This window comes from Schistocerca cancellata, chromosome 3, assembly GCF_023864275.1.
Source record: "Schistocerca cancellata isolate TAMUIC-IGC-003103 chromosome 3, iqSchCanc2.1, whole genome shotgun sequence".
NCBI classification, from domain to species: domain Eukaryota; kingdom Metazoa; phylum Arthropoda; class Insecta; order Orthoptera; family Acrididae; genus Schistocerca; species Schistocerca cancellata.
Window position 1 is genome coordinate 244,210,528 of NC_064628.1, and position 24,063 is coordinate 244,234,590.

General features: G+C 40.0%; 1 non-coding gene across 1 annotated transcript; it reads right to left on the bottom strand.

Moving 5' to 3' along the window:
• Positions 1 to 20,309: 20,309 nt before the first annotated feature.
• Trnae-uuc (transfer RNA glutamic acid (anticodon UUC)) lies at positions 20,310 to 20,381 on the bottom strand. The gene has a single exon. It is a non-coding gene; the product is annotated as a tRNA-Glu (tRNA).
• Between the last annotated feature and the right edge of the window lie 3,682 nt (positions 20,382 to 24,063).

Below are 24,063 nucleotides of genomic sequence, written 5' to 3' on the forward strand. Positions count from 1 at the left end.
AGAATTACGTATTTCAGAGGACACTCGTGCCCCAATAAGGGAAGAGGGACATAGAAATACGGAACAGGCACAAAATAATAACACAGGGCATTTCGGAAGTTATGAAAGAAATTGGCAATGTGCACCGAATTTTGAGATGGAACCGCCGAAGCGACGAAACAATGACCGACATGCGACTCGCCGACATGATGATTTTGACTATAAGCTGTTCATTAATACACGTAAATTCAAAACGTTTAAGAATTCTGCCAACGACTATCATCCACAAGCGTGGCTGCATCAATTCTCTCATTGTTTTCCTCCCAACTGGTCATTAGAACACAGATTAGAATTTATGTGTGGCTACTTGGAGAATGAACCAGCTGTAAGAATGCGATCGGTCATTCACGATTGTCACAGTGAAGGAGAATTTTACCATGCGCTCCTCTCAGCATATTGGTCACAAGCTACACAAGACCGAGTAAAACATAGCATCATGATGATGAAACACTTTGAACAATCTGAATTTTCCAGTCTTGTCAAATATTTTGAAGACATGTTGCACAAGAATCAGTACCTGTCAAACCCATACAGCCCCTCAGAACTCATCCGCATTTGTTTAATCAAATTACCTGAACATTTACGGCATATTATTTTGGCAGGACGTTGCAAAGACGACATTGAAGCTTTTGAGGGACTCTTACAAGAATTAGAAATTGACACAGACAGTCGCGGGATGCGAAAACAGGAAAACAATCACTACCGGTCACATCCGTCACAATTCCGTGACGACAGAAACAATAAATGGCCACGACAAGCCTATTCTTACAACGTAAATCGTGACCAAAACAGACACCACCCGTATGACAACCACTGGCAGAGTAATAGTTACAGAGGAAGATCACTTTTCCGTAGTAATGAATATGACAGAGACAATCATAGAAACAGACAATATGGCAACCAGAACAATTATTATCACGGGAGACAGAATAACTTCAGACGTATCAGTCCAGCGCGCAGTTACAATTCAGGGAGAAATTCTCCACCACATGACCGACAAACAAGAAACTATGTAAACTACCGACAAAACGACAGACGTGAGTTTCATCAGAACTGGCGGGATTTAAACAGAACAGAGCCCTATCGGCAAGGCGAATTTGTAGAAGTTAGGTCTCCAAATCCCAATAACGACGCGCGCCAACAAAGACACAATAGGCAATGACTCACACCGCTGGCAGCCACAAAACGTACTTATGAAACTGACGACGCAGCTGCCGTAGCTAGTAATTACGTAAAAATGGAAGACATTAGGGACATCTTACTCCAGGAACACGACGTAACACGTAACAACATTGCATATCCTGTGATTCACATTACTGTAAATGACGTAAAATTTACGGCAGTACTTGACTCTGGCAGTCCCATTTCAGTAATTAGTGAAACAGCTTTTAGCAAATGCAACAAATCGAACGATTGCCCCACACTTCCGTTACGTAAGATTAAATTACAAGGTGCAATCTTTGGAAAAAGTGTAGATGTACGCCAACAAACCAACTTAGAATTCTTTTGCCAAAGCCACAGCTTCTCTATGAACTTTCTTATTGTTCCATTATTGTCGACGGAAATTATACTGGGAGTAGACTTTTTGAATGAATACAAAGCAATTTTAAGCTTTCACGATGCTGAAATAAGTTTAGAGAAAGAAGGTAAGTCAATAGCTTTGAAATTTGAAGACTGGCTCTCAAACCATGATGAGGAAATTAATCGGCTTTATGTTCTGTTAGACAACAGTTCGGAATTTTCTACGGAACTAGACACTAACAATCACTCTGCACGTACTGACAGGGATGGTATCGACGGCATATTTGAAACTAATGAGTTAATTCAGAATAAAATTCAAACAATTGAGAATTGTCATGACACTGATAGGCAGGACCTTTTTGAGATTTTACAAGCACATTCCACAGTTTTTACTCACAAAACAGGAACAATCAAGGGATTTCAATACCAATTTCGTGTTCGTGAGCATACTAAATTTTGTGTTAGACCATACGTAATTCCAGCACATTATAGGGACCGTGTTAGAACAGAAATACAATCTATGCTTGACGAGGGCATTATTGAGCCTGCAGTAAGCTCATACAACAATCCATTACATGTTGTTGAGAAGAAAACTGGATCGATCAGGCTTGTCTTAGATTCGAGACAAATAAATACTATCATTATTCCTGAAACAGACTGGCCACAGACGATGGAAGAACTTCTTCAAAATTTTAATGGCGTAAAAGTGTTGTCTTCCATTGATCTCAGATCCAGCTTTTATCAGATCGAACTTCATCCAGAATGTAGAAAGTACACAGCTTTCCTTTGTTTCGGCTTTTGTTATCAGTTTCGGAAACTTCCTTTTGGTTTGAACATTTCTTCGGCAGCTTTCATTCGCGGGTTAAATTTCATATTACCTGAGTTCTTAAAACGTCACATCACCTTATATGTGGACGATATTCTAATAGCAGAAGCTTCATGGGAACAACATAACTGCATCCTCAACAGTTTGTTACGTATTTTTGCAGAATCTGGAATTACAGTTAACTTGGAAAAGTCTGAATTCGGTAGGTCAAAGGTGAAGTTTTTGGGACATATTATTTCTTCTGAAGGCATTCAGCTGGATCCTGAAAAGTTAGAAGCAATCAGAGCCATTCCAGTTCCATCCACAAAAAAACAAGTCCGCAGTTTTCTAGGTCTCGTAAATTTTTACCGTCGTTTTCTGAATATGCAAATTCTAGTTACACCAAAACTTTGTTCTCTCACTGGAAAAAATACTATTTGGAACTGGGACGAACAAGCACAGTTGGAATTCAATTCTTTGAAAGAAGCGTTACTTCACGCGCCAATACTAGCTCATCCAGATCTGTCACAAGATTTCTGCCTTAGCACGGATTCTTCCAAAGTTGGTCTTGGTGCCCATTTATTTCAAGAAGCCATAGAAGATGATATTACTGTTCAGAAAATCATTGCTTTTGCTAGCCGAGTGCTAACAAAATCTGAAAAAAATTATTCCGTTACTGAATTAGAAGCTTTAGCTATCGTTTGGGCATTTAACAAATTCCGTTTCTTTCTTTCTGGTAAGCACGTAAAAGTATACAGTGATCATCGTGCATTACAATTTCTTATGTCTTCAAAATTAAATCATGACAGGTTAAAACGTTGGGCACTGTTTCTGCAAGAATTCCGCTTCACAATAGTCTACATTCCCGGCAAGGAGAACATTGTTGCGGATGCGCTGTCGCGCGCACCGGCTGGGCTTGAGAAAAGTAGCACAGAAGGCAACCTCGAGAAAAATTTCAGTATTCTTTACATTCAGAAAGTCGCCTTTGAAAACTTCATCACCACATCTTTAAAGGACATTGCTCATGAACAAGATAAAGATCCGATTTGGAAAGACATCAAGAGCAAATGGCATGAAAAGACACACACACAGATTCGGCATTATTATCTGGTTAGAAACAACATACTGTTCAAATGCTGCACTGTTGATGACAAGCTATGGGTACTTTGCATTCCAGACGATTTTGTTAATAAGCTCATTTGGTACATTCATTTCAGCTATGCACATTTTGGCCCACGAAAATGTTATCATATTCTTCGAACGACTTGTTATTTTAACAATATGGAAAAGAGAATTCGAAGAGTCTTGTCTATTTGTAAACTTTGTCAAAAGGCGAAACCATCTACTATCTCACATCGTGCTCCGTTGTTTCCTATTATTCCTTCTAAATTAAAAGAATTTGCTGCTGTTGATCTCTTGGGACCCCTTGTCAGAACATTGAATGGATTTTCGTACGTTCTAGTCGCTGTTGAACTTACTTCAAAATTTGTTTCTTTCACTCCGTTACGTAAAGCCACTGGACGGTCTGTATCCAACGCCTTTGTTAAAAATTTCTTACGTGAAGTTGGACACGTTAGTAAAGTCATTTCAGATAACGGACCGCAATTCAGATCTGCTGTTTGGTCACGCATGCTTCGGAATCATAAAATCAAACCTGTTTTTATTTCATTGTACTCACCACATTGTAACCCCTCCGAACGGATTATGAAAGAAATCAATAAGCTTTGCAGACTTTATTGTCACAGAAAGCATCAGCATTGGGACAGATATTTACACTTATTTCAAAACGTGCTGAATGAAATGCCTCATGATTCCACTGCTTTACCACCTACTCTTGTACTAAAGAATGAAGAACCACCGAACAGAATCAGAGAGCTTGTACCTTTCCCGAACACACGTAAACTTCGACACAAAGACATAATTGATTTGGCTCTTAAAAATATAAAATCTGCAGCAGACAAAAGGAGAAAACTACACGGTAAAGCAAATGCAAAGAAATTGTATATTGGTCAGAAAGTTCTCATTAAAGCTCATTCATTGTCACATAAGAAGAAACACTTGAGTCACAAATTCTTTCTAGTTTACAATGGACCTTACAGAATCCGACGTATACCACATGATAATTGTGTTGAAGTTGAAACTCTGCGTACTAGGAAGAGTAAAGGTTTACACCACATTTCACATGTAAAACCATTTATTGACAGATAATCTGCTTTTTAACTTAGTCTTTGCAATTTTCACTTCACGCTACTTGTACAATTTGTCACACTGAGAAACTGTTACCATGCAACAATGTTTAAAGTTAAATATCCAGCCAAGAACCAAGAGAACTTATTCAAACAGAAATTACGAATGCATTGTTATTGCGAACAGACAACACAGTGTTATTGTGTGTGTACATTCTTGCTTGTTAGTTGCACGATTAGAACATTTATTGGTACTGCTAATGAGATTTTAATGCAACATTTTGGTGTACTTGAAAATACATTCTGGATTCAAAGTACTTTCTGAGAGATACCAGATGACACAGTGGTTAGTTTATGTGACAGCTACACGATTATATCACGATGTTACTAATGTGTGACACAATTTACATTGTTGCTTTTGCGGAGTATCTGTTTTATATCTGCACAGTTTTTCTGAATTCTTCTGTAAAGTAAAACATGTTTTAGTAGTAACTTTTGTGGTATAGCTACAAGGAGACAGCCTTTTCCATAGCACAACAGTACGTTACAGCACAGTACTTTCATCATCACAACAATAAGCGTAATAACTAAGATATCTCTACGCCAAGCATTTCACTTTTGTTTATCATGAGGTAAGTACATTGGCTTCTGCCGAACTTAGCTTTCGGAGGACGATAACTACGACACTCCCACCATGATTATCTTACAGCAAGACGCACATTTAGCGCTACAGGACATGTATTTGAGTGATTAATTTTGTACTTAAAACATTTATTTTTAAAGATTTTTGAATTACAAAGAAAGTTTTCCGTGATACATTTCATTCCATTGCTGTAATCTGTAACACCTGAGGGTATAATTACAATAATCCTCAGGGGGGTACACGCTTACTTTGTGTACCATGTGTGTGGCAAGCACAAGGAGCCCTAGCTAATATGGTATTTGCTTATACAACTTTACACATCGGTACCATATTTCTCTAACACAAATTACACAGCTATCTGATCATTTAACTGAGAGATAAACATGTTTTTTAATACGTCAGTGACACATGTTTACGTAATTACACTGTTGGGTAACTTCACACTTACGAAATTGTATTTTGTCTATACTGTGTGAACTCTTCATATTTTTTCAGACCCATTGTGATATTATGAGAGCTTTGAATGATGTATTTGGTAAGGGAGCATGATTTTTAAAGTACGTTTGAGGCAGATGACACTATTGAAATGAGCAGAGAATATTTTTTATGGTTTGAAATTATTGCAGAAAGCTACGACTTTTTTGAGATTTGACTGAGGTGTTATGATGTTATTTTTACGACGACAATGTGTATTATGCTGTTGAGTATGTTTATGTCAATAACATGATGCTACCATATGTGAGGAATGTGATTACGTGTTTATATGTATATGAATAATGAATAGAAGTTAGGGACTCTTGACTTGGCAAAAAGGATGTTGGAAACCAAGAATCGTACTTCAAGAGTTATGAAATGTGTGTAAATGCGTGAATGTATCACAATGCCGGCGAAAATTTTTTTGGACACTGTTATATTCATAGGATTTTGTTTCTACACATTTGCAACGTAAATTCTCGACCTGTGAAATTTTTATATGAGACTGTCACTGTAGCGGAAACTGCTGTCATAAATATTTCCGTAAGAAAGTTAAGTGGCCACCTGCACGTGCGTCGTCGGCACACAGCTGTGTCAGACACCTGGAGAACAAGCCATTATGGTGTGCCTTTCTGGAAGCACAGGTAGAAAAAAAAAAGGGGAGGCCATTATCCTCACTATTGACATTTCCTTGTTGAAAGCATACTGTGGAGCTCGTAATTTATGATATTTACTGAAATGCCTAATGAAATGACGAGAAATATTCTTACATCTGCACACCTGATTACGACAAGCGTCTTTCTACGAGAGTTGAGAGCTACTAACTTATGAAATGTCACATGACTATTGATTGATATTTTTATGCTTTGCTTTTCGTAGTTGCTTATTTCATTTGATATCTAGTTTACAGCTGTGTTGCAGCATAGCTTTTATAAAATAAAATGCATTTGGTAATGTGAACACTTTCTATCAACAGATCTATTAAATAATAATTTTGTAATCCACATTCTTTAAAAAAAAGGAGCACTTGGAAAGGAAAGAACAATAAGAAGGGACTAGTAACAGTAACTGGTCACATAATTTTCTTTTCAACTACTTGGTAATATTTTTCGTAGAACAAGTTGTGGTGCACCGCTTTAATTTCATAGACATTAAGATGTGAATATACATTTCCCTTATCTGCATTGTTGTTTTTACTGTAATATTTTTTCTGCTTGAGCTATGTCATGTTTAGGTATAAGTTGCTGCTGTTTGCCAGGCATAGTGTTATTGAATTTGACTTTGTATTATTCTGTTAAGCCAGTTTTACTAATGATTTATTTTTATTATTTGCTGCACATTGCCTTAGATTAGTTGTAATATTAGAATTGCTTTGCTAATTTCTTAATGCTGCTTGCTTCGAAAATCTGCGTTTTTTTATCATTGCTGTTTATATTAATTGTTTTATGTGATGCTGCATTGCCTCGTCCCTTGGTATATATATCTGAGCACAGTAGATTTAAGTTAGCTTAACAGGGGTAGACTATATAAGAAACTAACTATGATGACTTGGAAGAAATGTATTGAGAAGCTATATGAAAATGGTTTGGGCAAAAAAAAAAAAAAAAAGGATACTGTACAGTGGAGAAAAACTATTTTTGACAGAGGATGTGAACAGAATACAGAAAGCAGGCTTAGATAGGACTTTTGGGAATAATGATGAATGAAGGGAGATCTCCATGCAAAATACTGCAGTAAAACAAACCCTGTCCTTTCCTTTTGTGTCATCCCTCTATATGTTTGTGTACCCTTATGTATTTGTGTTTTTCCTGTCTTTATGTGTTTAGCTGATGAGAGCTATGTTGTAGAATTTTCCTAATACTATGTTATTTACTTTGTAAAGATGTTGAGATATTATTTATTCTGTTTTGTTGCTCATATGTGAAGGGGATGTTTCAAAAGTTATTCTGATCTTTTATGTATGAACTTATGTTATAGTTCCTGTAACACTGATATATATGTCTATTTCTATTCTTTTGTAAAGCCTGTACTACAAATGTTATCTGTATTGTTATGTTCTTTAATGATGTATTTTGTACCTTTGTAATCGTATTCTTATGTTATAAAATTGTAATTGACACCAGTTCATCTAATTAAGTAACTTGTAAGCATTCATTTCACTGCACATATTTCTGTTGGTCATAGTATATGGACAATATGTGAGAAGTAGGGACTGTTAGTGTTTGCACGTGTGTTGATAATTCAGCAAGGGACTGGATAACAGCATTGCTGGTTCTAAGGACAATTCCAAAACACTTTGTGAGTGCACAAGTGGTGGTTCATGGACTTGCTATATTGTCCGCAAGACTCTTCGATGGTGATTGTGCACCTGCACAGTCGCAACACATGGCTGCTAGCCATCTCTACAAGGACTACAGTGGGTCTGCATCTTTGATGACCCAACAATACCATTATTTCTACAAGGACTGCAGTGGGTCTGCGCCTCTGGTGGCCCACCAATACCATAATCTCTACAAGGACTACAGTGGGTCTACACCTTTGATGACTCACCAATACCATTATTTCTACAAGGACTGCAGTGGGTCTACACCTTTGGTGGCCCACCAATACCATACTCTCTACCAGGACTACAGTGGGTCTGCTCTGTGACGACCTACCTACCAATATTCGTCAGAACTTCGAATGACTCTGCTGTGGGTTTGCTCCATTGTGGCCCATTACCTGTCTGCATGTCAGGAATCAGCACTGTCTTTCCGTTGGAAGGACAACACTACTTCTTCAAGACTGCATGGAAATCCACTACTTCTGTGTGCAATTTCTTTTACTAATGAGACTTTGTGAAAAACAAAAACTGTAATTACTATTATGATGAATGATCAGGACTGTCTTTATGGACTGTGAAAAAATTTTAGCTTTTGACCAACATTGTATAAATAAGTGTGTGCTTTTGATATCTTTGTTATTGTAATTATGAAAAATTTTTTAAATCATTATTGGCCACTGCCCAAAAATATTTTGTAAAATTTTTTGTGGGGAGCATGGGGGCTATGTAAGTAGGCTGTTTATGTTTTGTTATTGGCAACGTTACGTAGCGCTCTATATGAAAATCACTGGCTGTGCTGTGTGCAGCCTGTGGCTAGTTTGCATTGTTGTCTGCCATTGTAGTGTTGGGCAGCGGCAGCTGGATGTGAACAGCGCGTAGCGTTGCGCAGTTGGAGGTGAGCCGCCAGCAGTGGTGGACGTGGGGAGAGAGATGGCGGAGTTTTGTAATTTGTCATGAACTGCTATATATATTATGACTATTAAGGTAAATACATTGTTTGTTCTCTATTAATATCTTTTTTTTTTTTGCTAACTATCCCTATCAGTAGTTAGTGCCTTCCGTAGTTTGAATCTTTTATTTAGCTGGCAGTAGTGGCGCTTGCTGTATTGCAGTAGTTCGAGTAATGAAGATTTTTGTGAGGTAAGTTATTTGTGAAAGGTATAGTTTAATGTTACTCAGGGCCATTCTTTTGCAGGGATCTTTGATAGTCAGATTGCGTTGCGCTAAATAATATTGTGTGTCAGGTTAAGCACAGTCTCGTGTACAATTGTTATAAGGGGACGTTTCAATGTGCATTTATATGCCCGTCTTTAGTTGCAGAAGTTATAGAAGTGTGTAAACAGAGAGATATGAGGAAAGGGATGTAAAGTTGAAATCCTTCCAATAAGTGAATACACTCGAACTCTGTATTACTAAAGGTGCCTTTCCATACCAGCACCTATCTTGGGTAATAAGTGTTATTCGGAGGTTGTCATGGTACTGTAAGTAATTATTATACACAAAATTGTTTATTCTGATTATATAAAATTGGAGATGTAAGGTCGGTTGTGTGCCATTGTAAATTACCATTGTCTCCTCTGTGCGGCAGCCTAGCATTGTCAGTGGCTTCAATCATTATTCCTGTCATATTTCAAGTTTTGTATTAAGCTGACACTGTTGAGTTGTAAGACCTATAAACAGGCAAGTCAGACTGAGTATTCTATGAGCTCAAGACTATATTCTATTACGTGGTACCTTAGTTTGTTATAGGTTAGAAGTATTATACATGTTTTTAATATACTGCTGTTTGCTTTGTCTACAGAGGAGCTAATTCTGTGAAGTAGTCGTTAATATTTTATTAGTTGTTACGCGTTGTGTCTTTTCATGTTAATTGTTTTTAAGGAGCTACAAATGACTCTGTGTACGTTGCATGTAGCTGAAACTAACGTGTTCACGGGGGTCGCGTCCTGACGGGGTTGATAGTGGCCCCTTTTACTACGGCACATCCGGCTATCCTCCTTCAGTACATTTGTCTCGCTTATATCGTTACTACGTTTGTCGAGTGGAATTAGGGCTTACTGTAATCACCTTATATGTTGAAGTTAAGTGTCTCCCTTGCCAGGACGCGAACCTTCGTGGATATAGTCGTATTCTCATCTGTAAAGATTGATAGTGTTATTCATTTGTTCTCGTCACGTGTATGATTATTTATCTTGTTACATTTAATGTCAGTAAATGTAAGTGTAAGCGAGGTCCGAATTGTAACGTTGTATTCTGCTCATGTGGAAACAAATTTAAGTGATTTTATTCCTTTTTTAAGTAGTTTTTAGATGCGTACATTTTGCATCCATTTTTGGTGTTTTTATGGCTTCCATGTTAATTAAAATTACAATAAAGGTAAATATGGCAAAGGAGGATTTCGTGTATTTGTTAGTTGCTAAGTGGATCCTAAGTTAAGTGCAGGGACCCTACCAACTGTGATGCCAAGTATCACTCAAATTGCTACTGCAGCTGCAGAACGATGCCCCAGAGCCATAAGCCGAAAACGATAGTCTTCCCTTCTGGTAGCGCCCCTTGGCCGTGCGAGGCCCAGTATCCTTGAGACCGTACATTCTCGTGACTACGGCCGTCAGCAGTCTAACATTTCTGCCAAGTCTTTCTGCAATATCACAGAACGAACATCCAGGTTCTCGAAGCCCTATTGCACGACTCGTTCGAACTCAGTGAGTTCTTGATAGTGGTGTATTTTTCGCCTTAAACCCAATCTTGACTAACATCAACTCACCACGTCCAGTGTCACAGGTAACTAATGCCCACGACCGTTACAGCCTGTATTTAAAACACACCTGATTTGCATCCTCATATTGGTGCTACAGGCGCCACTCGTATGCACGAAATTTTAATAGTTGTCATCTTTCAGGTGTAGAAACACACCTACCAACTTTCGTTGATGTCACACAACTCCTTCTTCGTGACGCGATTTTTCTTCTGTCAGTGTATTTATATCCACATTGTCAATACATCGACAGAATAATTAAGTGGTCTCCCAGCCAACAGCGCCATCAGATAGTTTCATTTCTCTCCACCGACTACACAGTGTCAAAGAAAAGCCATGGCCGGTGTTACATGTGCTTCTTACAAGGTGGTGGCTTGGAAATCGGGGAGGGTGGCGTAAGGTGGGGGGGAGTCGGTGGAAGAGACTCGAGTAAACACCTGCAGTCGGTCCGGCCTCTTTGGACTGTGGAACTGTGTGGCAGGCGTAAATCTTGGGGATTCTGCCCGCCTCAGCCCGTGACGCGACCGTAGCCCATAAATCCCACTCGACAGAGACAGCTTGGCCTACCCGTCTCTAGGGCCCCTCCACCGCTTTCGCTACGCCTCGCCTCGCCTTGTAGGCGGCATTCGCTTCACCACAACTGGCCGCAGCAGACGCGTTCCACGCCCTCTGCAGACCGCTTTGTGGAACAGCGCAGCTGCCGCAATAAAGCACTGCGCGAGGCGGACTTAGAACGGGTAACGACTCTCATTCTTTACAGCAATTTCTCTCTAGAGCTGCTTTCATTCCAGATTACTAGAGTGGTCTCAAGTTAGGAGTCATGTACACAGTGAGAAACGGAGGATATTTTGCTGAGTCGCCATAGTGGCCTCTGTCTCCCTCACACCAGACGGTCTATTGTTCTCTTAACCTTCCATGATAATGCTGGAGATACACCGCGTGCAGACACCGTGCTTCGGACTCTCTAGAAAACGTTGTTGTGGTTGTGGTCTTCAGTCCTGAGACTGGTTTGATGCAGCTCTCCATACTACTCTATCCTGTGCAAGCTTCTTCATCTCCCAGTACTTACTGCAACCTACGTCCTTCTGAATCTGCTTAGTGTATTCATCTCTTAGTCTCCCTCTATGATTTTTATCCTCTACACTGCCCTCCAGTGCTAAATTTGTGATCCCTTGATGCCTCAGATGATGTGCTACCAACTGGTCCCTTCTTGTCAAGTTGTGCCACAAATTCAACTTCTCCCAAATTCTATTCAATACCTCCTCATTAGTTATGTGATCTACCCATCTAATCTTCAGCATTCTTCTGTAGCACCACATTTCGAAAGCTTCTATTCTCTTCTTGTCCACACTATTTATCCTCCATGTTTCACTTCCATACATGGCTACACTCCATACAAATACTTTCAGAAACGACTTCCTGACACTTAAATCTATACTCGATGTTAACAAATTTTTCTTCTTCAGAAACGCTTTTCTTGCCATTGCCAGTGTATATTTTATATCCTCTCTACTTCGACCATTATCAGTTATTTTGCTCCCCAAATAGCAAAACTCCTTTACTACTTTAAGTGTCTCATTTCCTAATCTAATTCCCGCAGTATCACGCTATTTAATTCGACAACATTCCATTATCCTCGGTTTGCTTTTGTTGATGTTCATCTTATATCCTCCTTTCAAGACACTGTCCATTCCATTCAACTGCTCTTCCAAGTCCTTTGCTGTCTCTGACAGAATTACAATGTCATCGGCGAACCTCAAAGTTTTTATTTCTTCTCCATGGATTATAATACCTACTCCGAATTTTTCTTTTGTTTCCTTTACTGCTTGCTCACGTTGTATAGTTGGAAAACTGTAGCTATCACTTCTTTAAGTAATACTTGTAGTTTGCTGCATGTCGCTCTTAGTCAACTTCATAACGATTAAGTAGCCTCATCATGCCTAAACTAACGCGAAAATTGGCGTCAAATTTTCTACGTGCGTGACCACCTCCTATGTTGGAAGTCAATGTGCACTAATCACTCACAGAGGGCACGTGGCAGTAGTTGCAGAGGCCGGCCGGTGTGGCCGTGCGCTTCTAGGCGCTTCAGTCTGGAACCGCGTGACCGCTACGGCCGCAGGTTCGAATCCTGCCTCGGGCATGGATGTGTGTGATGTCCTTAGGTTAGTTAGGTTTAAGTAGTTCTAAGTTCTAGGGGACTGATGACCACAGATGTTAAGTCTCATAATGCTCAGAGCCATTTGAACCATTTAGTAGTTGCAGAGGAGGATGTACAAGACGTGTCAGTTGGACGCGGGAAACTGTGTAATCGTTGTCGTAATACGGAAATGGAGCAGTTTATCACACGTCCAAATGGACATGATCTTTGGCTTTCGGGCGAAGGGCGGAGGCATTTCCGAATCGTCTGTGTTTGTAAACTGTTCTCATGGCGCCGTTGTTAAAGGTCACCGTGCCTGGCAAAAAGACGCTATCCAAAACCGCCGCCGGGGCAACTGTGGGTCACCGTCGGCCATACATAATAGGGGCGAACGACAGCTGCTGAGGTGTGTACGGGCGAACAGACGTGCGGTTGTTGAGCAACTGACGGCCCGAATCAACCAAGGGGCTACCAACTGAGTCTCCTCAACGATCATTCATCGAACGTTGCTCCGTATGGGTCTCCGCAGCAGGCTCGTGGTTCGGGCACCCATGCTGACTGCTGTTCGTCGGCGACAAAGGGTGTAATTTGCACCCCAATACCGCAACTGAACGTCCATTGAGTGGCGACAATTGCGCTTTTCCGAGGAATCACGTTTTATGCTCCATAAGACAGATGGCCGTTGGCGTGTACGGTGTGAAACGTCTGGAAGCAAACATCTTGCTGCAATCGTCGGAAGGGCCCAGGCTGGAGGGTATTCCCTGTGTGAACTCGTTATTCTGGAAGGCACAACGGTTAAAAACAAGTATGCATTTATTCTTGGGAACCATGGGCACCCCTAGTGCAGTTTGTTATTCCTCGGCACAATGCAATGTGCCACACAGCTCCCAGCGTACGTGCGTAGTTAAACGAGCACCGGGATGATTTCACCATACTTCCCTGGCACCAAAATTTCCGGATTTAAACCCAATCTGTGGAACCCCCTCGATCGAGTAGTTCGCGCCATGGTGCCGGAGTCGGCATGGCTCCACATCCCTGTCTGTATCTTCCAGAACCTCACCGACTCTTTTCCCTGCAGGTCGCGCAGCGGTCTGCGCTGCAAAAGATGATTATTCAGGCTTTTGACAGGTTGGTTGGTTGGTTTGGAGGATGAAAGGGACCAGACTGCTACGGTCATCGGTCCCTTTTTCCAAATACACCCACAGAGAATAAAAACGAGGAACAGAATAGAACACAGACGATACAGAACAAGAGAAACTGAGAAAGACAAGACAAAACGAACTAAAACCACACAGAGTGTGACAGTGGTTGGCCGACCATAGAAATAAAAAAGGAAAAGCCAACCACTTAGAAACACATTGAAAGATCAGTTTAAAATCATAGGCCAAAGGCCAGAATCAACACAATAAATAAAATAAAACAGAAACACTCAGATTAAAGAATAAAAACTCCCTGCCCTAATAAAACGTAAAACTAAGGCAGCCATAACAGACTTTTGACAGGTGGTCACATTAACGTCACTGGACACTGTACAAGTAAATTAAACTCACATGTTTCTGTAGATGATCTGTACACTAAGACGGAATGAGTCAGCGACGCCGTTGGCATCGCTCATTTCTAACAATATCTTTTTTTTTCCCCCGTATTTGTTCAGTTTGGTCTTAGCCAGTGCAAATCGGAAGTCATGCTCCAACTTTGTTCAGTTCCTCACTTTTTTTTCATTGCTACCATAATCTAAAATCGACCTTCAGGTATAAAATTTGTGCCAAAGGAAGCCTGTCTTTTACTGACAATAAGGGATACCAGCTGCCAACTTTTCACCAAAATTTTCCCATTCCTGTTACATCAAAACCTATTTTTCTGTCTGTTGTTTTTACAGTGTCCAAGATATTGAACTTTCGCTAGAATTATGCTACCTGAAAACGTTCTTTAATTCACTCAGAATTGTCTTAGTTCCGGTGTATTTATATTTACCAGCTCTCAAAATTAGGGAAGCAGTTTCTAATAGAATTTAGTTGGATAGTTAGACGTGCCATACCATCCTCATTAGCCGAGGGTGTTAACGCACGCCTGTGCTGTGGCGCTCCACTCTGAGGTAATCAGGTTCGAATCCTGCTGGTGGAAAATCTCCACTGCCACTATCTAGCTGCGAAGGGAGACTTTCTGACTATCAGCCTTTGCGCCGATGTCCTGGATTAAATTCCAAACCTCTCAGAAGAGGGCGATGTGACACTGTTGATGCTGATCCCTCCTTTGGCGGCCCTCTTCTACATCTACATTTATACTCCGCAAGCCACCCAACGGTGTGTAGCGGAGGGGTGTTCTTCGCGGGAAGCAGACTATGTGCCGGCACCGGATGTCACCCTCTCCCTTCCTTTCATTGAAAACGGCATAAACCCAACACTACAATACACAATCACTCATCACAGTCGCCCACACGCCACAGGAACGCAATTGACACGTCATAACAGATAGGGGGAAGGCAACGTCATACCACCACAACTAGGACTTTGCCAAGAGCGGCGATGCAATATTTCGGCGTCTGCTCCCCTACGTTGATTCCTTCTGTATGCTGATACGGGACTGCTTTGATTTTCTGTGCTGATATACTTCATCTGTGAATGAAAATTTTTCACTGCTAGCGTCGAGCATCATTGTCATCTATGGAAACATCAAACGGTCCACAGCTTCTGCACTGTGCTCGTAGAGATCCAACATTATCTTCTGCTGTTAAAATATTTGCCATATTTCATTGCAAGCCGAAGTTAATCGTGTTTATCCCTACACAGAAACCCACACGTTTTACCACTTTGGAAGCAAATAAATTATTTGTTACGTTGGCTTGGTCGGCTAGCTAACAACTGATTGATCAAGCATAAAGCGGCAGGCGAGGACTTAATTCACCGTATCACTGAAGGTACTGTACCGAACGACCAGCCCCTTTTCGGTCGAACTACAAATGCCTTCGTTCTAACATTCGTTTCAAATGTTGTGATGCCCGTCACATCGCGTCACTCGCTAATGTTCATATCTGAAAATTTAAGCTTTTTATTAGTTACATATTTAATAAGCACTAGAGATGATGTTTTATTTAACTGAACTGCAATGGAAACCTCTGTGATTTCAGTTATTAAGCACGTTCAGCTTATTGTCCTCAGGAGACTACGATCGAACTAGGAACTGAGGCGATTACTCTCAAGCTAGGAACTTACATCTACATCTAATTCCATACTGTGCAAACCACCACGAAGCACATGACTGAGGGTACTTCTCATTATTTAACGTGTTAGTTTTTCTTCTCTTTTCATTCTTGTATGGAGAAAGATTGCTTAGACGTCTCTTTCCATGCTATAATTACTCTGATAATGCCATCGTTGTCTCTATCGAAGCAATACGTAGGGGTTGCAGTAAAATTCTAGATACTGGTCTTTCAGCGGCTACCTTCAACCTTCTCCCGAATTCAAATTCTTCAGGATCTCGGTAACACTCTCCAATGGCTCAAATACGTGACAGCTGCCGGTCTTTGTTTACGTTCAATATGGGTCCAAAACACATGAGCGATATTCTAGAATGAGTCACACTGTGTTCTGTAAGCAATCTCCTTTGGAGTCTGATCGCGTTTTTCCAGAAGTCTGCCACTTGTTTTGACTATAACTGAACTTTTATGATCATTCCACTTCATATTCCTACGAACTGTTACACCCAGGCAGCTGTATGAGTTGACCGATTCCAGTTGCGACTCATTGATATTAAAATCGGAGGATACTATGTTCTTACATTTTGTCAAGTGTATAGTCTTACATTCCTGAACATTCAGAGCAAGGTATGACCGACTACTTGTGCAATTTTATTCACACAGCACGTTATAGAATATTGCATCATCTCAAAAAAATGAAATAGCCACACTGACTGAAGCGTCACATAGTATACTGCTCTTTGCTTCTGAGCGTCATACCTCTACCCACCTTGTTACTTGCGGATCACTTTTGTACACGTGAGACATGAGTTGCTCCGGCGTATGCAATGTTCAGATAACTTACCGGAAAGAAGAAACCGGGTGACATCGTTGACAACTGCCGATATTTCGACAGGAGACCACCCTGCAACAACTAAGCACAGTACAATAGAATTTAAAATCCCGGTTTTGAGAGCAATTCCGGACGCACACACACATGCACGCATTGTAAACACTAACGCCATCACACAACCAAAGAAGATGACAGACGTCAGAAGTTATCGATAGCGAAAACTAATAACCAACGAATAAGGTAATATTAACTCTGTCAATCTATTTTTTTGACAAGGGAGAGAACAGGATTCCACACAGAATTAAAAAAAACTCCATCTCTGCTTGTAAGGTTACTTGCTAATTTAATTTCAACTGTTTACTTAATAACACTACCCCAATAGCTGGAAGTGCATGAATAAATCTCCCTATCGTTATATTCCTTAGAATTACTTGTGGAAAGACACTGTTTTACAATAGCAGATTTGCTTGGCTGTTGTAAAGGTGAGCGACACTTATGCTCGGTATGACGTGCCAGAACTCCAAGGAATACCGTAAGCATACGCATTACGCAAACGAAGATCGTAATATACGGGAGTTAAAAGGACCTTATCTTAGACAGCGGTCGAGAAACACATTTCAAATCATATTTCCGCGAAATACGACCAATCCTATTGGAAATGCTCCCTGCCTTAGGCAAAAAGACCGTTGAGTTTGGTGCCACCTTGGTACAACACTCACCCAGTGCAACGTTCGTCGATAGCGCAACGCACGTCTGATCTGTGTTTCACTAGAACCATTCCGACGAAAGAACACATCAAGATGGGCTAACTCAGCTGATACTCTCAGGGATCGAGATGGCGTGGGCCCTGTGAACCAAAGTAAGGAGTCCCCATTCACCCTGAGATAGATGATGATAACTGTCAACTTGTAGACACAAGTCAGTATGAGTAAGCTTCCTCTGAACGGCATGTCCATCGTACCATCAGCTTTCCTTCTGACCAACACCTCAAGGAAGGAAATGCAGCCATCTTTTTCACCTCCGTTTTGAAACATTCGGGTGAACTGAATTCAGGTGTTCTACAAAGTCGTTCTAATTCTCACTGCCACAGAGCCGAATAACAAAAGTATCGTCTACACACTGGAAAAAAATACGCAGCTTTCAAAACCACCTCAGAACCTCAAAAGCCTCCGTCCCCAAGGCATGTTCCTCGAAGTCTTTGAATGAGCCTGACATCCTATTAAGTTTTGTTGTGCTCTCTCTTCACTCACATTGCTCCGTCTGATTCGTTACGATTCCTTGAGGTTAGGATTGGTGTTGAATTAACGAAACTATTTCGGCATGTGTTGACTTCGTATTGCTTTTTATTTAATTATGCTACGAGCAGACAGATGGATTTGCGGTGGGAAGCCATTGTCACCTATTATTTCCAATTTGTGTCCCTGATTACTAGTCAAAGACGCCACCATCAGACCACGGGTTCATTTTATCTAATTGTTTTTAATAGACTTCAAATTCAGTATTGTTTGTGTTTTACTTTTTTTCAACTAAGGGTCGATTAGTTTAATTTTTTCAGGTTAAGCGTATCTTTAAGCAGATTTTCATTGCTTTGCCCTCTTGTCGGCACGATGGAACTGAGAGATAACTAACTAGATCCGATGTAAAGTGAAATTACTGTCACTTTCTAAGATGAAGCTAAGTATGGCATTTTCCGAATATTGATTTAAATGGATTGTTTTCTTAACAACCTGTATCGTGGTAGATTTATAATACTGTTTGAATCCCTTACGACATTTTTTTCGCCTTTCTGCACATTTTTTAAGGAAATACAAATAGCTTAAAAGGTATCTGTAACATTAAAATATTGTAGCAGTGCTACCCTATACTGCGTTCGTTTTCCCCACAGCTCCTTCAGTTTGATTTTATTCAGATGCCTTTATACTATGATAGTAGTGTGGGTATGTTAGCCACAATAAATAACATGCATATCGAAATGCTGAATAAGAATAATTTATTTACTGCTTGTAAATATACACACAACATTAACGTGCTCACTGTACAAGATGGGAATATGCCCAGTACCACAGAGAGACTGTCTTACCAGGTTCATTTATAAGCGTGCAATAATTCACTAATTCGTTTTTCATAAGCGTGTTAGTTCGACAAATATATCAAATGAACCAAGAAGACTTAAGATTACACAAGAAGAAAAGACCAAGGTGACGACTTCATGGACGAAGCATACCCGATAGATAACACGTTGGAGCAATGTGGATGCATGTGACTGAGGACTTTAATACAAGTTTAAGACAGGATGCCTTTATCCAGTAGTGGAGGTCAAAAATCAAATAATGACGATTTCTTGATACTTAGTCTGTCACGTAAAAATCTGTACAGAGAAATTAGATAAACGTAGAAAGCTAATTTTCAACATTTTTTCATTACTTAAATGACTTGATTTGCATATTTCATACTTACAGCTACTAATCGAACACGTTAGAAAGTTGGTGTAGCAATGGCATACTAGGATTGTGAGGATAAAGACGTACTTTAAATACATTACATTCCACTACCTCTCAATTACTGAGTGTGTGAAACATTTGGAAGATAAATATCCTACCAGACAATGGGTGTAACCACTTACCTGAAAGATAATGAGTTTATTTTTATAGATAGAATTTTGTTTTTGTTCTTAACTGGGTGCACTTACCACATTCTTTGCTTAAGTTGAGATCTTTGCTTGTCAGGATATAAGTGGTATCTTTGCTTAGTGGCTAACTGTTTAAACGAAAATGTTACATGTAAAGCACATGGTTGAACTTGCAAGATCTTTGTGACTGAAGCTGCAACAGACATGAAGAATATTTTGAAATATTTGTGTGCCACCCTTGATTAAGTAATATGTGCATGATGTTTACGGTTAAGCATTCTTTGCCCCCTGCTCGAAATACTTAAGGTCGAAAACTAGAGAAAACGCATTTCACTGGAACGTTCAAGTGCATTCAATTCATTCGCTTTATATATATTCAGTTGCGTGCACAGTAACACGTTTTTCTATATTACGGATGTCATCCATAAAGGATATAAAGTGGCGCTAACTACTAGAGTTAGTCTTACACTGCTGATGAATGTAATACTATAAGAAAAGAAATGTAGCTATTGCAAAATGGGCAGGATAGCCCGAAATGGGTCATGGTGGTGAAACAAAGTATCTTAAAAGTATTTGTGGCTCGCTGAGTTCTCCATTCCTACTCGATCAATGAATAAATAGCCAGTAAATGCAATAACATCCATCACCCATAAAATAACATTAAAACAGATTTTGCTTCACAGTAGTACGTATTTCGATGAAATGTATCTCTTGATGCTTGTAAGAGCAAGAGCACAAACAGGCGTCGAGACTGAGAATTTAAAATATATTCCCATGCCGGGAATCGAACCCGGGCCTGCTGGGTGAAAGCCAGCTATCCTAGCCACTAGACCACATGGGAGACGACCATGCAGTGACGCAGGAATAGATATAACGGGAAAAGCTTTTACAACTCATTTATTTGTAACTGTATAGGTAAATGATTTATTAATATCAATATTTATGCTTCCATTACTAAGTGAAAATTAACTCTCCTTTTCTCGACAACGATCTTCAAATACACTCATCCAGTTTCATAAAATGCAGTTATATATTGTAGATCACTGATCTCGACATCCCTCTTCAAATTTACTCTTGCACTTTCAGAAAATGCCGTTACGTGTTGTAAATTAGTGAGCATCCTTTGTGTGAAGAGTAATAAAAGGTTTACCTGCATTTTCATCTTATGTGTCGCTTCTTTCGTGGCTCAGTAATCTCTTATTATTCTAGATCTTCTCACCAATAGATATATTGTTAGTTATTTTGCGGGCAAAGCTAAGCCACAATGGCAGCGGGTCGGCAAGGAAGCTCTGCTCGAGTTTTGGTGGAAGCCCGACGAATGCGAACAGGCCGAGCCGCCGACCCTCGGGAGGGTTTCCACTATGTGGGCTGCCTTCTCGAGCCGTCGACAGTTCCATGAAAATAAAATTACCTCATCGGTTACGTTTTAAATGGCCAGCCCCGGATCTACGATATTTCCGAAGCGGGGCAAAAACTGGGTAGTGGCGCCCCCTCACTCCGCCTCGAGCATTTGTGATAGGACATCAAAAATTAAAAAAAAATTAAAATCAAGTTTTCAAAAATACGTACGTTTTGCACCGCACATCACTCTGAAGTGTTTGACACGTAAAACATATATTTACGAGGAAATGGAAGACATGTTATTTAGTCTTAAGTGTGCCAAAGAGCAGTGCCACCCACGCCTCTTCACACACCTTCTATAACTTGTCCCCGTATTTTTTGCTCTGTGGAATTCAAACGTGCATATTTTTTAATGGAAACCATCAAGCATCTATTCAGGGCAGTGGAAACTAAAATGTCCTGTGGTGTGTCTCCTGGTCCCAGTCGGCAGGTTTGTCATCCTACCCTCTTTTTCTTTTTTTTTTTTTTTTTTTAATCACAATTTTGTGACCGGGGGAATAAGCATTCCTCAGAAAATCTGCACTCCTTATTGCCTATTAGGTAATAACTTTCTCTTTTGTGTGACATAAAATTAAATACAGGAAACAGAAAAGCAGTAAAGACAGAGAGACAAGCAAGACAGTACACATTTTTTTCAGTCCTTACGTCCAGCATTTTTTTCTCTCTAGTCTCGCTTCAGCTTTACATGGCGGCGTGCTTTCCTTTCTCCGAAAGAAGACGAAACGTTGTCAAACGTTTAGCTGTATGAAAAATCAAAATGTCGTTGTCTAATACTGAAAAAGTTGTTAATACATACAGTACGCAAGACTGGTGTGTTTTCTCGATTTGATTACGTCATTTTGTCACTGACTGCTAGATAAAACGAAACAGGTCTTTCTAATATTGCAGCAGTTGTAACACACGCGAAACGACCGAGACTGTTTTGGCACAAATGGTCATTTTTATCTACCTCACTTACGTAAGTGAGGTAGATGAAAAACAAGCAAAAAGGTATATGTTAGGAATAGTTTCACGTTTCGTTCATATGCTCCCGTTATCAAGCGTGCTATCGAAAAGTAATAGTAGCACGAAATTTTTACACAAATTTGGAATCGTCATATTTTTCCGCATAATTTGTGTGATGTTCACATTTCTTCTATTTCCTCGTTCTGAAAAACAATCTTGTCATCACTAATTCTGTAACTATTACTGCCATTGTCGAAACTTATTCTCCGGATAACTTCACTAACCCTGCCATAATCACCACTTTAGTTACACCGCGTTTATTCTCCGGGTAGGCGTTATTACGTATTCACACAACGTGTTTTCCGCGCTATTCCAAGAACAGAAACAGAATTTAAGCGGCTGCTAATCGGGGACTGTACAACTGGCCCTAAGTAATGTAGCGATCTGCAAAAATTTTCTGTCAGAATTTTCTTGAATACTCTGAGAAGATAATATGTAACCTTTCTTATCTGTTAGTCGTTTGTTTCGACTCTGGTAGTTTGAATCTGTGGATTTCGCTAATAATTATAACAACACTTATCATTCGCACACCAAATAAAACAAGTAAACAAACAGCAATTAGCATTCACCCGTTCGGGTTTATTCCGCTCAGCTCATATAGCCCCGTCCCCTTTTGCCTGAGGGTAAGTTTTTTTTTTTTTTTTTATTTCTAGATGTGACGGGCATCCCCTAGGCAGAGACATCACGTACACCATGCACGCATTCAAAAATCAACTGATTCATTCTGAAAACAACTTAGAATGTGTTCAAAAATCAGCAGGGTCGTTTTCAAAATCATATGAGCAGTCGATAGACCAATGTGCGCTGGATGTTAGAATATGTACATGGCGCCCCCCTGAAATTGCTGCCAGCGGCAGATACCCCGGTTTGCCCCCCCCCCCCCCCCTCCCCTCGCCCTAGATCCGCGCCTGATGTATCTACTGCGCGCCACTGGAAACACTTCTTTATCGAATATTTTAACAAACTTAGACATTTTATTATCTACGCCTATGAACATCAACACAAACACCCAAGGGCGTCCGCAAAATTTATTGTAAGAGGGTGGGAGTTTGCGAGTTTGGGAATGTGTCATGCCCAAGTCAGCTATTCGTCCCATAAAAAAGGGGACAATTCCCACTTTTTTGTTTTTAGCTTGCGTTTCCAACAATTTTTGTTGGGACGCGAATAGATCCCGTGTTTTCTTAACACTGTCTTCCTAAATGAAACTCCGAACTATTTTCGTCATTTCTTCTTGTGAGAAATGCTGGATCGGTGCTTATCTCACTAACTCTTGTCACTGTTTAGCACGTTCTGCGAGCAAAGAAGACAAAGTTTGCTTAGTGTAGTATTGACAGTTCATGTGGTATATTGCTGTTTGCGTGAACGAAGTTATTATGCCTAAATGCAAATGCAGCTTTCCTGCCAACTGAAAGAAAAAGAAGAGACAAAGTATAGCTGTGAAGTTCACTGTAAAATTAGCTATGTCATATATCCACTAGCAAATGGTGGGGGATACCTGATATTGTTCAACACGATGAAACTAACAAATATAAAGTCGCTTCTGCTGTTCTTGTTGCAACAACTTCTAAAATGAATGAATTCTTCGCAAAAATAAATAAATAAAAATAAAAAGGTATAAGTTTGTTTCACACATCCTGAGAAATTATGCTTGGGGTGTTTCCATGAAACCTGTATTTAAAAATGTAAAATATTGTCAGCGTACACATGCTTTATTAAAGGGCCATTAGGAAATCAAATCTCTGATATTCAGTGTCACATAGCTTTTGCATTAGTTGTAATAATGAAAAGATAATATTATCTTTAAATATTGAGCTGGTACTGCAAAAAGGTGGGAATTTAGGGAGAAGGGACCTGGATAAACTGACTAAACCAGTGGTTGTACAGAGTTTCAGGGAGAGCATAAGGGAACAATTGACAGGAATGGGGGAAATAAATACAGTATAAGAAGAATGGGTAGCTCTGAGGGATGAAGTAGTGAAGGCAGCAGAGGATCAAGTGGGTAAAAAGACGAGGGCTAGTAGAAATCCTTGGGTAACAGAAGAAATATTGAATTTAACAGATGAAAGGAGAAAATATTAAAATGCAGTAAATATAGCAGGCAAAAAGGAATACAAACG